This window comes from Rhinolophus sinicus, chromosome 17 (assembly GCF_057876585.1).
Source record: "Rhinolophus sinicus isolate RSI-liver-muscle chromosome 17, RSI-T2T, whole genome shotgun sequence".
Classification (NCBI taxonomy): domain Eukaryota; kingdom Metazoa; phylum Chordata; class Mammalia; order Chiroptera; family Rhinolophidae; genus Rhinolophus; species Rhinolophus sinicus.
In genome coordinates, this window is record NC_142517.1 from 44,336,835 (window position 1) to 44,355,631 (window position 18,797).

General features: G+C 37.6%; 1 protein-coding gene across 1 annotated transcript in view; it reads left to right on the plus strand.

The window, feature by feature from the left end:
- Positions 1 to 3,051: 3,051 nt before the first annotated feature.
- PIK3CA (phosphatidylinositol-4,5-bisphosphate 3-kinase catalytic subunit alpha) overlaps positions 3,052 to 18,797 on the plus strand; it is a 73,715-nt gene continuing 57,969 nt past the window's right edge. Inside the window, exon 1 of the mRNA XM_019751997.3 lies at positions 3,052 to 3,488. The gene's annotated coding sequence lies outside the window, so the exon portion shown is untranslated. The remainder of the gene's footprint in view (positions 3,489 to 18,797) is intronic.

Here is an 18,797-nt window from a genome sequence, read left to right on the forward strand (position 1 = left end):
ATAAAGGTCAGGGAGCATGGGGAGGGAACCTATGATGGTTGCAAGGTGTCTTTCTACATTTTACGTGAAGTGATGTAATATTAATACTCAGTATGCTGTGAAAGTTTAGGTATGTATATTGTAAGTCATAGAGCAATTGCAAAAAAAGAGATATATCCAAAAAGATAATATATAAATTAAAATGTAATGTTAAAAAACATTCAAGCCACCCAAAAGAAGGCAGTAAAGTAAGAACAGAAAAAAACAAAAAATAGGGAACAAACAGAAAACAAGTAATAAAATAATAGGCCTAAATCGAACTATATCAATAATTATATTAAATGTAAATAATCTAAACACAGCAAATAAGACATTGTCAGACTGGATTTTTTTTTTTAAAGAAGACCTAACTGTTGTCTACAAGTAACCCATTTTAAATATTAAAACATAGAAAGATGAATAAAAAGATAGGAAATGCTATATCACACAAAAACTAATCAAAAGAAAGCTGAGTGACTATATTAATTTCAGACAGAATAGATTTCAAAACAAGGCTATTACAAAGGACAAAGAAAAATAGTACATGATAAAAAGTCAATTCATCAAAAACACGTAATTCTAAATGTGTGTGCACCTAATAGAGCTTCAAAACATACTAAGTAAAAATACACAGAAGTGAAATAGATGAATTCACAATTATAGAGATATCAATGCTCCTCTCCCAGAACTTACAGAATTAGTAGAGAAAGCCAGTAGGAACATAGAAGACCTAACTAAGAACATTAGCAACCAACCTGATATAATTGACATTTATAAAACGTGCCATCCAACAACACACATTAAATGTTCTTTTATAAGTGCGCATAGGACATTCACCAAGATATTCTGGGGCAAAATAAGCCTTAACAAATGGAAAAGAACTTAAATCTTAAAAGTATGTTTTCTGATCATAACTGAGTTGAAAAGTGTCATACTGTAGCTTATTTAATTAACTCAGTGGTTTCACTGTTTGACTTGGCAGTTTTATACATCCAGCGTATATTGCTACATAACCAAGTTGACTCTTGTTTCCAAATGACTTCAAAGCTTAGTAGTGACTTAAGTGCTTTTAGAGAATGTTTTGGTGCACAATACACATTTGAGTATCAGTTAGTTATCTCTATATTCAATGGAAGTAAGTCCAAAAGGCAAGTAACTGTTATATTTCCAATGCGTTAGAAAGGAACACATTTCATCTTGGACATTTCACCTCCCAACTTTAAAAAAATTAGGATGCAGTTCTTTAATTCTGAAATATTCCATGTTTTCATTTGATTTATAATCTAGAATCGCTATTTCAACTTTTCCTTTAAAATATTCTTTCAGTCACAGGAACTTGAGCAATGGGTTTTGTCACACAGATGTCTAACATACTCTAAAACACTGAATAATGGTGCAAACACCTTCAGAAGCAAGATAATACACATGCTAGATCAATGGTCAACAAATAAACCCAATGCACCAACTGTGAATTGGGCAGTAATCGCTACTCCTGAACCAGTGAATACATACATTCAAGTACCAGGTTGGCATTTTCTGACACGTGATTTCTTAAAGGAAGATTATCCCATAAAAATCAGATAATTAATAAGCATTTTCTTATTAAAATATAAATTGTAGAAGGAAAAATATACCTAGCATAATTTTTCCCCACCGATGACCACGTGGTAATCTCTCAGGAAACTGCCTAGAAACACAATTTGGAAAACGCTGCCTTGGGGTTTACTTTGAATACTAATTCAATGTTGCTGATTTTTTTAAAATGCCCTGCTCTGGAGTAACATAGTGTTCTGAAACTGCTGAAAAACACTGGTTTGAGAAAACTATTTAGAAACAGAGACCCCCTGGAATATGAGATGAAAAGCAGAGCTTAAGAGAGAGAACAGAGGAAATACAATCAAATGAAACTGTGACCATACATAGAAATGGATCTCATTTACGATTGGGTATGCACGTGTGGTGTCAGGTTTTTACCCTGGCTGACCTGTTGGACTGTCACATTTCTAGGGTGCGTCACTTCCAAGTCCTCTGCTTAAAAATTCAAGGGAGAGCCAACTTCTAAGGACTTGTATCGCAGACTTCTAATTAGGGCTCCCATAGCTTTTCAATACAATGAAAGACCACTAGGGGGAGAAACACGCAGAAAACCCGACCCTAATCAGTTGTGATCTCAAACCGCAACAGATCTCATTACAGTACTCTCAGGCAAAAAGAAGAGGCTACTATGATACGTAGCACCAAAGCACAACCTTGAATCTAATTTATAACCAAGATGGCTTTTCTGACGTGTCCGTGGGCACTTCGTGGAAAAAAGCACTTCTTCTGAATAGTCACAATGAAACCCTACGAGCTGATTCAAATCTGAAAAAACGAAACAAAAACAAACCAAAAAAAAAAAAAAAAACCCAAAACAAAAAACAACAAAAAAACCCACAACGGGGGCATTGCAAAAGGTGTCCCCGGAGTGAGTCTAAGGATTGCGGAGGGCTGCGGCAGTGCATTCCTCTTTCGGGATGGTCTACAACTTAACCTTAGGTTAGCACAAGGACGCGCAGCACCGTTTTGTAAAAGGCCTTCTTTCTAGCAGTATCCCTAACCACTTCTGGTTAGCCACTGACAGCGGCGGTTAGCCACCGCGCCCCCTTCTCTATGCCCCAAACAAGAGGAAATCTCATTTCCTCTAAAGTGAATGAGTTCAATTGTTTCCCCCCTCATTTCTGTATCTCTACCCTAGCGCGCCTGATGCTGGTAGAAACAGACATGACACATGTGTCGTCGTAGGATGGATGACACATCCTCACCACTGCAAAAGAGGTAGCATTAAACACACGCACTCCAAAAAAATAGACCCAATACAACCAGAACTTTGGGCGGAAAAGCAGGACGCAGCCGCACTGGCACACTGTTACCGGATTTGCCCACATGCCCCTCCTGGTCTCCGCAATTTCACTTCCGCCTTTACACATCTGCTTCCGGGGCATGGTAGGCCCGGCCCCTCCTCAGCCCTTACCCTCCTCTGCCAGAGGAGGGGGGGAGTGGAGGGGGTGGGGAAGAGTTCGTTGTTTGTTTACACGATGTGAGCGGAAAAGGAGACCAATAAAGTTTATTCTGGAAACAAAAGGAAAAAAAAAACAGGGGTGACAGAGAAAGGAGACGGGGGCGGGGGCGTGTGGTGGGGGCCAGCGAGCAGAGAGAACGAGAAGGAGAAAGCGGCAGTTCCGGTGCCGCCGCTGCGGCCGCTGAGGTCTCGGGCTGCTGCTGCTGTCGCGGCCGCTGGGGCTGGGGCCGCCGGCGAGGCAGGGCTCGGGCCCGGCCGGGCAGCTCCGGAGCGGCGGGGGAGAGGGGCCGGGAGGCGGGGGCCGTGCCGCCCGCTCTCCTCTCCCTCGGCGCCGCCGCCGCCGCCGCCGCCGCCGCCCGCGGGGCTGGGACCCGATGCGGCTAGAGCCGCGGAGCCTGGAGGAGCTCCGAGCGTAAGTAGAGCGCGGACTGGCTGGGAGCGGGCGCGGTCGGGATGGGGACCGGGTGGGTGCCGTGGACTCTCGGGCGCGCCCGCCGTGTTGGGCGGGGGCTACCGCGGGTTGTCTCTCCCGGCGTCGGCCCGCAGCGGAGTTTGCCTGCGATCGCCGCTCCCTCTCCCCGGCCTGCCACTGGCCTCAGCCAGATGCAGATACGAGGGCTCGCCGCTCCCTCTGTTTTCTCCCTCTGGCCGCTGTCTCGCTCCTCGTTTCCTTCCTCTCCCATTTTTGGGGATGGGGCGGCTGGGGACTGAGGAAGTGCGCCCAGGGCCGCCGCCCCGGCCGCGGTAGCTCGGTCCCCGGCGCCCTTGCACGCCCACCCGGCCCGCGGGTGGCCGGGCTGCCTCTAGCACCGCGGCGGGAGGGATCCGGGCGCGGAGCCGCGAGCTGGTCCTCAGGGGCTGTCACGCCCGAGGACTCCGGCCTCGCCCGCGCGGAGACCCTGCGTTTGCCTCATATTGGGTTTAAATCGCCCGGCTGGGGCAGGGAAGGAAAACCGCTCCCCCCATCCCGCAGTTCCCCTCCCATCCTTCCTTTGGAGGTTGGTGTTTTTGTTTTGTTTTGCTTTGCTTTTAACCGAGACAGTCGAGCGTATTTCATTCATAGCCCTGACACATTGTCTCGTGATTTGTGTCTTTGCTAAGTCTATTCTGTGGTGTCTGTTCCGTAGCTCCTGCGTGGTCGGAACGACAGGCTCGCGCCCGGGTCCGGGCCATGTAAACACCAGACGGTCCGCCAGTGTGTTTCGACCGCGGCTTGAGGGGGTTATTTTAGCACGTTAAAGAATAGTGGTGATGGTAGCTAGTTACCCGACTTGGGAATCGAAAGCTACTTTCTCAGACGTCAATAATTGGGGAGCTGTTTACATAGTTACACGAAGGGTAAGGGGAGCGCAACTAGAGGGTCTTTTAGAAAACAGCCTGCGTATCGTTTAATGAGTTGCGATTTCGTTTTTTGGTGAAGCTTCCTCATTTTAGTGCTGCGCCTTTGTGCACATGCGGGACAGGGCTTGCGAGATGATATTTCAATCGTAGTTTGTAAAGCCTGGGAGAACCCCTAGAAAAGTTGGGTAGATAAACTCCTGGTAACTCCACTTGGTAACTCCAGTCTGCGTCCACGTTTGAACCACTGAGGGCAACACTGGTCGTCTGTTTTCCTGCTTAGAAACTAGATTCTCTGTTTATTTGCTTACATTGCACTGGACAAAATTTATGTGTTGGATTGCATGTTAAGAAAAGACTTGGAAAATACTTAAGATACTATGTTGCTAACTTAATTTGGACAAATGAGAACACTATTAATGGACTCTTGAAGCAAAGGCAGCATAAGAATTTGTTAATGTGTATTCAAGTTTTAAGATTTTTTTAACTGAAGCATTGATTTCTGTTTGACAGCACAGATCTCTATCTAAACATCACGTGTTTTGGAAAATTTTAAATATCAGATTAACTGTTCTGCAATGTCATCAACCAAAATTATCTGAAGAGGGCCCAGTGGGGTGTGTGTGTGTGTGTGTGTGTGTGTGTTGATGTTTTTTAAGTTTTCTCATCTCATGTTTTGAGATAAGGTTAAATAAAATTTCATCGATAACTTTCAAAAGTTTCTTGTGTTTTCCATCATTGTAAAATAGAGTGCTTTCCTATTAAAATCATTAGAATAAGTGATCGAAAGAAATGAGAGCATATCATAATAGTAATATCATCATGAGGGAAACAGCAAGAACATAAATGAATATTAATAATATTTTATCATTGAGTATAATAAAGTTTGAAAGGCATTCCTATATCAGTTTTAGTTGAAGAATTAAAAATGAACCCCATATAATGCAGAAGTGTTTTTATATATATCTAAATTTTTTAAAATTATAAATAAAATGGATATAGCATTAAAGAAATGTCACCAAACACAAATACTGTACTTAAACTGAAAAATTACTGCATGGGGCTAGATCTATATAAAAGGGAGACTGTAAAAGAGCAGTGGCTTTGCCTGGCTCTGTGTATGGAACAGTCCTGGAGGCAGAGCTTCCTTCCTGTCAGGATAAGATCCTCTCTATCCCAAATAAGTATTCTCTTAAAACAAAACAAAACCCTAAATTTATAAATAAAATACTTACATAAGGTAGATCATAACTTTTTCCTAAAAGTTTACTTTTTGTGTATCACTTTCCTTATTAGTGCCTTTTCCTGAGTCAAGATTTTTAAACAATTGCTATTACCATTTAAAGGGCATTTGCTCTGTTGATCTGTTTATCTGAAAAGAGCTAACTTAATCCCATTTGCTCTCTTTAGCAACTAGAGTAGCATTAAAGAATCAGTTCCATTTTATTATTTTAATAGCTTGAATTCCAAGGTAGGGGTGCTTCTTTAGATGAAACATCATAAAAGACTTCATGGCTGGTGAAATATTTATGATCTTAAAATGTGTGCAACTTTAGCAGCCTAAGTCTTGTAATATTGTGGTTTTTATTTTATTAGCACAGCTATCAAGCTGTTTTCTTAAGTATTATTTATCCTGAGTATTACAACAATCCTGTAGACAAAGCAGTATTACTATCTCTGAGAAATGACATTTTAATCTAAGGTCAGATAGGTGTCAGGTTACAGACTCATTGACAAAAACCAATGTTTTCTGAGTTCTTTCACTTACCGTGCTATTTCTATCCTGCTCCAGCCTGCTTTTTAATAGATTTTAAAAAACTAGGGCCCAGAGAAGCTTAGTTACTAAAGATCACCTTTTATTTGCAATATATTTTTAATTCCTTATATAGCTTAAACAGTGGTTTTCAATCCTGCTACATATTAGAATCATCTAGTTAGCTTTTTAAAAATAACAGTGCCAGGGTCTCATTCCCAGAGATTCTAATTTAATTGGTCTAAGATGGAGCACGGACATCTGTGTTTTGTTTGTTTGTTTTAAAGTTCCCCAGGTAATCCTAACAGACAAAATTGTAAAGCCCTTGCTTTCAAGGACCTGTATGATTTGATTTGGCCCTTCTCTCTCTAGGTTCGTTTCCCCTCCCTCCTACTACAGCTCCCCTTTCATTGTTCTCATGTCCAAATGTTGTTTGCTCTTCCTGAAACATTTGCACACTCCATACCCCATCCTTAAGTAGCTGACCTCCTACTCATCTTTCATATCACCGCCTTTGAAAAGTCTAGTCTGGGTTAGGTGTCCCTGCTTCCTGTTCCCATAGCATCTTGTACTCCCACTGCCATAGCATTGACTCACTCTATTATAATTGCCTCTATTTGTCTGCATCCTCCACCAGGATGTAAATTCCATAAGGATAGGGACTCCTTCTATCTGATATACAGTTTATTCTTATTGACAAGCACAGTAGCCAGTATATAATAGGCTTTTACTGAGTAAATACATATATTGGCAACAGACTTTTTTAGAGCATGTAATAATTTATAAATACCAATTATGTTTTTATTCTTGCCAAATACATTTAATTATTTTGTCACTAAAAATGTACATCCTTGAACTTGCCACACATATGAATTTCATTTGGAGACAGTTGAGATGTTATAAGTTATATATAAATTATATCAAGAACAACACGCACACATACACACATGCACACGCAAGAATAAAGGTCATTATTACACACAAAACTGCACTGGAAATCAGAAGACTTGAATTCAAATCCCAGTTTCAGCACAAGTGTTGTGTACTTGAGCAAGATTCATTCTCTTTGGGCCTCAGTTTTCTCCTCTGTAACACAGGAGTTATACTGGTTCTCTATATGGTACTGGTGTGGTACTAATGATCTAGGCTTAAAATCATGTGAGTACTAAAAATACTAGCTTTGGAATCTGAAGCTTCTTGATGCAAAGCCTGACTCTTACACTTACAGGAGTACTTTGGGCAGATGTCCTAATCTGTATAATGGGAGTAATTGCTACTTGATAGTGTTGTGGTTGCTGAATTAAATGAGATAATACAGACCCAAGAGAGTTTTTGTCCTGGATCAGGTGCATAATAAATGTTCATTTCCTTTCCTCTTAGGAGGTGTTAGAGCTCATGAGTGGACTTACCTGAGATAACAGAAAGACTGACGGCTAGTGTTACAGATGTGACTAGGGACCAAAACTACTGTGGTCTTTAGTTTCATTTTATTAGAATCCCATCCCATTGTCAAACACCAAAGACAACTTGCCTGGGAAATAATTATGCCTAGAAGTCTGAACCATGACAGGGTAGCAAGTGCCATGCTATCAATACATCCATAATACGTAATATGGGCAAGGGGAGAGTCCAAACTGATGACCTTACACCATCTTCAAAGATAAGTAAAATCAGACTTCACCAGTCGAAAAGAAGGGGACAAATTAAAACTAAGGATGATTTACAAAAGAACACCCGAACATTTTGGTGAAAACTGTTCACCAAAGCTTAAAATTCAGGAACCATTATTTAGTAATTTCCAGGAGATACAGGAAATAGACCTCTGATCAGGACCAATTGCAGAAGATAAGATTGTTCTCAATGTCAGACTAGCAGTTTCAAATATCAATTAGCAGACTGAAGTTATTGATATTTTTCTCTATTTGGGAGCCATGTTTCTTAATTTTATATAGTTATCTTAGCTTTTATTTACTTGGTGATAGAGTAACCTTCCACACAATGTAATCATACTTCTCTCTGCTGAAGTTTCTTGATACTAGTTTTATTTTTGTATAAATCAAATTGACTTGCCTAAGTTTTTCCTTAAGTTTATGTTTAAAGTGAATTTTATTAACAGTCTTTTTGGAAAAAATACTATAGTAAAAATGAAAAACTGTGGCTAGGAGAAACTGAATTATTAGGGCATGAAAAAGAAATTTGAGACAATATAGTGAAGTCTGAGGATTCAACTTCAGAGCTTGAGATTTCCATTATTCAAAAGGTTATTCAACCTTAGCTATGCCGATAATGTTTTATAGGAATATATGCCTTACATTTAATCCTTTATTATATGAATCAATTGATCCTGATTAAGGACTTTTTAGGTTTTCTTTCTTCCTCTCCACAAGGATACAGATTGGGGAGTTTAAAGTTAAAATGTTTCAATAAAGAATTTGTAAGTTTGTAATAAAGAGATCGCTTAGAGGTTTTTCTTCAAGTTTAATGTTTCTTAAAGTGAAGCTGTTTTCAGTATTGATTATAGAGCCCTGGTCTGTATGGCTGAGAGACTAAATTCCAATCCCAAAATGCTACTTTGTATTTGTGTATGGGGGGAGAGGAGGCGGAATATATCACAGCTTTACCTCTTTTTCTGCATTGATTACAGTAAAAATATTAATATGTTGCTTGTTAAGTAACTAATATAATTAATGAGATAGTTTAAATGATCCCAAATTACATAAAATTATTTAAGGAAAAACGTATACATACTAATCATTATTTTAAATTTATATCTAATAGAAGAATAACACGATTTCATATTTGACCTAACAACTAAATATTCGTTTCTTCTGTATCATTTTAGTAGTTAGCTTGATAATTTATCTAAATTGCTCTCATTTAGAAGAGGTTAAATTTTAGTAACTTTTAGCATATAATTGCAGTTGTTACAAAGGAGTCTTTGTATCAGGGCCAGCCTTGAAATAAACATGGGATTAAAAAAAAAAAAAAAGTAAGAATTCTTACAGACTATGGTTATCTGGTACACTTACGAGTTTAAACATTTGTGTAGTGGAAGCCAAAGAAGTCAGTGTTGTGATGTGCAAAATGCTGCATTAGGATAGACTCATTCTGCTCTGGTCGTAACTCTCTTGCCTGACTCACCAGGAGTTAGTGAGACTCAGTGGAGAGATGCATCTTATAAAGTAGCATAGAAATTTAAGGCAATATTATGAAGATAATTTTAGGCATAATTTTTTTAACAGGAGAAGACCATGTTGTGTTCATTCTTGTATCTTCAGCACCTAGTATAGTGCCCAAATATCGGTGACCAGTAAGCATTGATATTTTTGAAGTACAGTCACATTCGGGACTCAAAATACTTACCTATCTATCGCTTAGTAGCTATCATATACTCTATTTGAAAGGTAGGTAAATTGCTTTGTGCCAGTTTTGTTCATTTATTCAGTATAGTTTTGAAATATATAAGAAATACTTTTCTATAAGTTTACTAGTTGCATATTTCTATTGATATTTGGAGACATTTTTAACAAAGACTGATAGGATAAGGAAAACTGTGTGCTATGGTGAAAAGAGCACTAGATCAGGAATCTGAAAATCTGGGTTCTATATTGAACTATGAACTAGCTGTTTGGCCTTAGATTTTAACTTTTCAGCACTTGTTTCTTCACCTGCAAAATTTCTTAGTTTCTTTACAACTCCAGAATTCTGAGATTCCTAGTACTGTAAAGCCTATTTCTGATTTCAGGGAAGGGCAAGTAAGCCACTCCTTAGAGGGAGATTAGTCTATCTCAGTTTGTTGTATTTTCAGAAGCTAACATCCTTTTGTCTTCCTGTTTATAAATTTGCACATGTTTGAAGGCCCTGTGTGCACTTCTGTGGTAGAGACAAGCTGCCATCAGAAAAAAATGGACTGGAATAATTTTTTCTTTCTTTCTGAAACCATCAGTGATTTTGAAGATTCAGACTGACTGCAGGCGTGGCCCTTTTGCTTACTACTAGCACAGAGCAGTTCAGTGACTGCCAGGCTTTGAGATCAGATCATCCATTGCACACCAGTTGCCAGGGTTATGAAGGCCAGCAGAGCAGTCACAGCACTCTTCATAGCCACTGGCCACCATCCTTACTTGTTAAAGACATAGGAAAATATGTACCATAATTTCCCTTGGAAAACCAACCCATCCCACTAGATGGTTTTCAGAAAATGTGTTGTAATCTTAGAAACACAATTCCAGAGGTATAGTAAGCTTCTTTTTTTCTCTGTGTATCCTCTGTTATGTATACAAATATGTGGAAAGATGATAAAAACCACTGTCCTTAATCAGAAAGCAATAGGTTTATACTATTGATTTGTTGTTCTGTCAATATTCAAATTGTTCACCTTCAACTTTTGAGTACTTTTTAACCAGCAAACTGTTAGGGTCATGGGATATTATTTAGAGTTATTTTGAGTATGTACTCATTTTTCAACAAGCTAAGCAGATTTCTGTGGCTTATTCTTCCTTAAGAGATCGTGCTTTTCCAAGTACTTTTCTGATGGACTTATTGCAGTTCTAGACCTGAAAGTACTATGCATTTTGAAACAATTGACTGCCTTTAGCCTAAAAGTGAGTGAATTGTGTTTCTTTTCTTTAGGAGGTTAACATCTTGGCAAATGCAAAAATCTTAGAGTCTTTTTTGCTAAGTAAGTTACTGTTCTGTGAATATAGATTTATGGAGCACATCATCAAATGTAAAGCAGCATTAATGAGAAAATTGTGGGGGTAATGATTGAAATTAGGCCCTACTATAATGTCCAGTCTGAAATCAGACCATACATGACAGCAGAGAAAGGAAAAATTATATTTTCAAACTGTCATTTTTACACTTATAAATATTAGTAGTAACATCATTTTGAAGTGATTTTCCGTATGAAGATTTCCCTAAATCCTAATGGCTATTATTTGTGTTGAGACTCTGATAGGCAGCATCTTAAAGTATTTATGAAAGAGATGTTTGTATTCTTTTTCTCTATCTATACACCAGTTGTAAAAGTTGAATATTACTTTTTCAAAGCAGTTACTGTACTTGTCTTGATAATTACAATGGCAGTAAAAGTAAAAGCAGTTTAGAATTTGGTAATTTTATAGTGTGAAGACTTTATTTTCTTTTCACTATAAATGACTAATTTTCAGCTTTCTTAGTGATATTATGGGACTGCAGATTCCCTCAAAATCACTTTGAATAATTTTTACTATTTCTGTACAATAAAAGCCCCTCTTTGTACAGTCGTGTGACGATGTTTACAGCTATTACTGGTCTTTTCTTGTTAAGTATAAATATCAGACATATAAATTAATACATTTTCCTGCAAATACTGTTTTCCCAACCAAAATGGGGCAAGGAGTTTGACAGCAGGACAGAATATTTAAAGTCAGAACAGTTTTAGAAAACACCATCAGTGTACTTAGCCTTCTCTGATTTTCCTTTCCTTCTCCTAAATATGTTCCATGATGATTAAGAGTGTGTGCTTTGGAACCAGACTATCTATCGAGATGACTAGTTTTGTAACTTAGGGCAAGTTGTTTAGCCTGCCTGGGTTAAATATTCTCCGGGTTAAGACATATTTCCTCTTTTGTAGTAGAGGGATACTACACAGTACCTATGTCTTGATACTATAACAAGGATTAAATGACTAATGCTTCGTGAAGCCTGTGGAACAGCACTCACTAAGCACTTAAATATCTCTAGGCTCCTTGAGAGCAAGAACCATGTCATATTCATCAGTTTATTTGGGGGCTTTAACATTAATGAATTAAATTCTGTCCATTCTGCAGATTTACTAATGGATCTAGTCTCTGGAGAATGAACAATAAGGTTGACTTCTAACAAGCTTCTTGATATTACTACTTGCTTTTTGTTCTGTTACAACTTTCTAAGTTTTATTCTAGCTCTAGGAATCTGAATTCTATTTTATACCTAGTTCTAAAAGAAGTTAACACATGGAGATTTAGCTTGATAGGAATGAGAAATTAATGGACAGGAGATATGATTTTTCATTTTTACTCTGATCTTCCAATGGATTAATTTTTTCTGTCCATTCCTGGAATCTCAGAATCCCCGGCAGATATCTTAATAGCACCCTGCCATTGAAGCGGTACCGGTTTTGGGCTATTTGGTATTTCCTTTCCCTGTCTTCCTCCATGCACTAAAGACAGTAGTTGTGTCATAGTGTCACATGTTACATGGCTTTTATAGAAATGTCATGTTTTAAAGCTCCTTATATCTCACTTGCCCATAATACTTACTATGAAGTTTTTATTGAATACAGTATTTACTCTTTTGTATATCCTTGTACCTAGTTTACACTGATTGGACGTTATACAAATCTTACAAGTCATTTATTTGAAAATAAGGAAAGCAACTATGTGTTTTGAATATTTTCATCAGTTTGGTCTCTAAGTATTTCTCTTTAATCACTATGGTAGAGGCTGGCATCACTGATACAAGTTTCTGTGGCATCGCCTGGTTTCAGTACTATCATTGGCACCTTATATAAATGAGACTATTAGTTCATATTTAAGTTTTGGTAAATATATATGAGATTGTATTTTCTTACCTCTCAATAATTAGCAGTTTTGACTAGACTGCCCTTTTGGACACACAAGGTAACTTATTCTTTTCAAGTCTGTATCTCTCATTTACCAGATTAATAGTAATAATAATAAAAGCCATACACTTTTTAAAACTACATATATTGTTATCAATTTATATAGAGATTGCTTTAAAAAGGAGCTGTAATTTTTGACATAATTGTTCAAAATTTTTCATTATTACTTTAAAGAGTTATCAAGCATACTTTCAAACATTTTTATGCATGTAAAACTGTATAGAATTTAGTCTCTCTTGGGGGTGATTACACAATGAAACCAAAAACAAAAACAAAAAACCATAACACTGGAAGTGACCAAGAGTTTATTGCGAATAAGGTAGTTATGACTAAATTAGGTATTGAAGTTAAGAATTTACTTAATTTTAAAATGGCATCACAAAGAATTATAGTTGGCAACCCGTGGGAAAAGTTTCCTTTGTCTCTAAATATACACATTAGTATATATATTTTGAGTTACCTCAAACCCTAACTTTAATATCATGAATCGGGAAAGGGGAACGTTATGGACTTTGCGTATGTTCTCTCTCTAACTCCTCACAGCAGCACTTCTGTACACATGTAGTCTGTCCATTTCACAGATTAGGAAACTGAAGTTCCACATCTAATCAGTACAGTGGAGTCTCATTACATTTAATTTTCATGAATTCAACTATACGAGCAGTATGTACTCAGCCGGAAGTAAAATCGTGACAAAAGTAATCATTTAAATTTGTAGTAACATCCCACTACTGAGCTTTTGCCTCTGAGTAGACATGAGACTAACGATGCGAAATTGTTGTTGGCTCAATTGGTCTCAATGTGTAGATCTGAACATCCCACTGTGCTGAGTGTGATTCTGTTATTCAGACATATTTAATGTTCATACAACATGGCCTCTAATACCAAGCCTCTCGTGCTCCACCAAAGAAACAGCAATTTGTTCCAGCTGGAAGAGAAACTGCTGAGCAAATGTGTTGATTTCCAAGGTGGCCTGCAGATAGGGCCACAGCAGACTGTCATCTCGGTGCATGTGCGTTCTCTGAGACATGTATGCACGTGCATAAACCCACTTCTTTTAAATACATATATTTTTATATATAATTTCATTATGTGTTCTAGATTGCCGTATATAATATCTTTATACAAAACGTGTTTCTGTACAAGATAGTATACAAACAAATGTACATTGTAATTACGGGTGATTTAAGAGATTTCTCAAGGAAAAATGTTGACTTTGTACATCAGCAGACTGTGTATCCAGGGCCAAGCACATTGCCAAACACGAGGTTTACTGTAAAGGGGGTCAAACATATGGTGATGGAAGGAGAACTCACTCTGGGTGGTGAGCACACCATGCAGTGCGTATATAGGTGACGTATTGTAGAATGTACACCTGGAGCCTGTATCATTCTACTAACCAGTGTCACCCCAGTAAATTTAATTAAAAAAATAAATAAATGGGAAAAAGTTTAATCACTCAGCTACTTATTAGAAAACACAGTGATTGTATTTTCTCGTCCCAAATTTCAAAGGCTTTTTTGAAAAACCTGCTTCATTCTGATTATTTCTTAAGTCGTATTAAAACAATATTGAAATAGAATATTAGAAATTAAAACTATCTCACAATATGTGGTCCTAATGTGACCACTGGACTTAAGCATTATTTATGTTGTTTTTTCCTTTCGCCGATCTATTCTTTTATATGTGATGGATTTGCTAAAGGAAAATCAACCGTATTAGGCAGAATTTATTTTATGAAAACTCTGAGTGGGTTTCTGCTAACTCTTTTGCCTAGAGAAGTGGAAGACAGAATATGTAAATATGGTGACAAATCTACATGTTATTCTCACTTCCTCATGGAATATTCACTCCCTTAATACAAACACCCACTTTTTGAATGTCTTTTTTGAAGTAGAACTTCCCCCAAAGCCTTGGGAAGAGAAAAGTGTGCCCTGAGCTGCCATGTGCCGCCATGTGCCCTTCTGTGTTGCTGGCCAGAAGACATGCCCTGCTGGCCAGAAGACATGCCCACCAGGCCAAGGAGACATGATTGCTCCTATATCGGGGAGAAGGAAAGGATTGAAGCAGTGAAATGGGACATTTGCTTGTAATTGTATATCAGAACCAGAATACCTAACCTGCCTGCTAACAATGTGACAGTGACTTATGTTTTATGAGCCTGAAAAGTTGTTACCAGATGGCTAGTCACTGAAAGAGATGTTTGCAGTGCTGTGTTCCAGAAATGAGCTTGTGCAAATAAACTCAAATAAAATAGCAACTCTAAATAAAATAGGAGTAAAAAATAATTCAATAGTGTATTAAGTCTGTATTATGTTTACCAAGTAGGAATTATTCTAAGAATGCAAAGATGGCTCAATATGAAATTCTGTCATGTATAGGTCAGTAAGTCTGATTAGGGCCCCTCTTGAGCTTTGCCTTTGCTCAGCCTGCTCCAAACCCTTTGGAGTGTACTTTCTCTTCTAATAATGGCCTTGAGCCACTGCTTTCTGCTCGGGCCCAATTTCAGCTCTTTGAAGTGTACTTTTTCTTCTAATAAATGACTTTTCTAGTGCTTTAAAATAAATATATAAATTAAGTAAATAAATAAATAAATACATCTGATAAGGGAAATAAAGATCCTGTCAGTGAGTATGGAGAAGAAACTAATAATTTCCTTTTTATGTCTTTAAAAACCAGGAATGAAGAGAAGTTTTCTTAATATGTCAAACTAACAGCTAAAATAATAACTAATGGTGAAATACTACAGAAGTAATTGTTACTAAAAACTTGGAAACCCGTTATTACTACATTATTATGTAACATTGTTCTGGAAGTTCTGACCAATACAATAAGACATGAATTAGGAAATGAGTAAATACTGAGAAAGAAGCTGCACAATTTCCAGTTCCAAGATCAAGTGAGAAGTTATTAGAATTAATAAGAATATAGATTTAAAACAACTACTTTAAAATCAATAGTTCTCTTTTATGATAGAATTATTTAGAAAATATAATAAAGAAATAATTTTTAACAATAATAGAAAATATAAAATTATGTATGTTAATTAGAAATGTGTGAGCCTATGTGAAGAAACCTAAAAACTATCAGGATATGGGTGGAGGTGGGGGAGGGGTGATTGCAGGCAGATACGGGGAGAAGAATATCATGTTCCTGAATGCGAGTCCAACTGTTACAAATATCAGTTTTTCTTAAGTTAACTTACAGGTTTTGCATAATTCTGAGTTTTTAAAATGTCTTTGAGACATCAATGAGATAATTCTTAATTTTGTCCAAGGGACTAAACAGCTAAAAGTGAGATGACTTTTAAGTGAAAAACCAAGAACAGTGACAGAGAGCTCTAACACTATAGCCCTATCAGATATCAAAACATACTATAATATTATAGTAAATTGAACAGTTGGGTGCTAGCATAAGCATTGATAGTAAAGTTACTAAAAAGGAATCGAGATCCCAGAAGCAGATGTTCTAAATGGTATAATAAAGGTGTCATCAGAAATCAACAGAAAAAGGAAGATATTCAGTAAATATTTTTGAGAGTATTAAATAGTTAGAAAAACAAAGTCAATTTGAGTAACAAAATAAATTCAGGTAAATTGAAGAGTTGGATAAAATAGAGTAAATACCCTTATGCTAGTGTCATTTAAGAAAGATATTTATTTGGGTGGGCAAATATACCTTTCAATCTTTAAAGAATTGGGAAGACTTAGGAGAGGGAAAATTCATTACATTTGACTCAAATAAAATGTTGGCGTTTACTTTGTCTTTTTCTCCCACTTTCTCTCCTTCCAACACAAATGACCAAATTAAAAGACATACAAACCAGGATTAGAAATTTGTAAGACAATGTAACAGATGTTTATATCTATTTTATTATTTGGGTGGGGAGCAGGATCAAACCATTTTATTGAGAGGCTTTGGAAGAGGGCAGAAGGACCGCGAGGTCAATGAAATCAGCGTCCTCAGCGCAGCGGGATGTCCCCAACTTCACAGTCACCGAAAGCCAGGTGTTTATCTTTGAATTTTAAGGTGTTCATACAAATACTTTCAAAAGCACCAAGATCCATGTAGATGAATGAGCAAAGAACTTGAGATAACAAGTTCATTTACTAAAAAGGAATTAAAGGATATGGGGAAATATTTTTCCCTGACAGATAGATAATCAAAGAAGTGAAACTGGAAGGTGGAGTGTTGTACATGGTTTTAATTTTTGAGTTAGTTTCTTCTAATGGTGTAGGTGTTGGTGAAGGTGTCCTGAAGTGTGCTGGCTCATATATTTCTGTTGGCAGTCTAAATTGATTCAACCCTTTTGGAAAGCAAGTCGGCAATTTTTGTGCCTTTAAAATTAACAGGCCCTTTAATCCCATAATTCCATTTGCAGCATCATATATAATAATGGAAATTTTAAAACAGCTTAAGTATTCAACAAGTAAACTGTGCTGTATTTCCCATAGCAAAAGGTGCTCATAGAACGCTATTGTTTATGAAGAGTTTACAATAATTTGAGGAAATCTTTTTGAAGTGAAAAGAGCAAATTACAGAATTACTATACTACATAAACACAACTACATAAACCAAAGAAATGAACTAAAAAGTATGCATAGGAAAAAAGCTGCAAAAGAATACATCAGAAAATGGTAATGGTGGTTGTCTGAGACGTGTTTCTCTGTTTTGTTTTCCTCATTCTTCTGTGGACCACTGTATTTTGAGGAGGTACAGTGCGCAGTCCTAGACCTTAATAGACGCTGCAGTTAGTATTTAAGTAGATGAATTTCTATAATAAGCGTGAGTTACTTTTACATTGAAAGAAATACAAATACAATCCACATCTAAATTAGGAAGTGTGGGAAGCACTCTAGAAAGGAAAGCAACCTGATTAATAATATCTTACACTTAGATTTCTAGAATTCAGAATGTTTTCACAGTTTTATTTTATATGATCCTTTTCTGTTATCATGACTTGCCTAAGTTAGAAATTTCTGTTGACTCTATCCTCTCTGACCTCCCAAATCCAACTGATCACCAAATCTTGGGTATTCTTTCTTAGAAATGTCTCTTGATTCCATCTCCATCTTTTCTCAGTCACTGCCGTGGTTTAGTCCTTTCCTGTGTCACTGAAGTATCCCAACCAGTCAATACACTTTTTTTACTTTTCATGGTGCTGCCAAAATTATCAGTCATGTATGTAACTAGCAGAATTTCATGAATGTGCTGTGTACAATAAATAGGTCTATGGAAGAGAGCAGAGGAGAGATTGGCATGGCTTTTAACAATACAGAAGTCATCTGCTTAAAGCTTAATAATTCCTTATGGTCTGCATTGCTGCTTCTCAAGTTTTGAGTGTGTAAGAATCACTTGGAAAAACTTCTCAAACTGTGAATTATATAGACCCTAAAAAATCTTGATTCAGTGGATCCATGAGCCCGGAAACGTGCCTTTTAACAACCCTTCCTACTCTTCATCCTCATGCATGTGATCCCAGGACAAGACTTTAAAGAACACGGACCTCGGAGTGAAGTGCAGACTCATAATTCTCCTCACAGTTTGGTACCAGCCCACTTTCCTGTACGTGTTTTCTATACTTTCGCCTCACTGAACACCTTACTGAACTGCCTCAAACTGACCTAGGTCTTCCTGGACTCCTGTGTTTGTGCTCCTGCTGTTCCTGCCTCTCGGAGCTCCCCCTTTGGCTGTGGCTCCTCCTCCCAATAACTTGTTGACCTGGCACACTGTCTGTGGCTTCTGTATAATCTGTATGAAGTATTCCTGGACTCACTGTCCTAGGCCGAGTCCATCTCTCCCTCCTCTCTATTTTCATAGCTTCTATTTATTACAGCAAACACATCCTAGGTTTTGCTTGCTTATTTACATATCTGTCTTCCTCAATAGACTATCAGCCTCTTGAAGTCAGGGATGTCGTTTTATATTGGAAGCATAATCCTGGCACATAATAACTGCTTAATAAATGTTTGTGGTGTGATTAA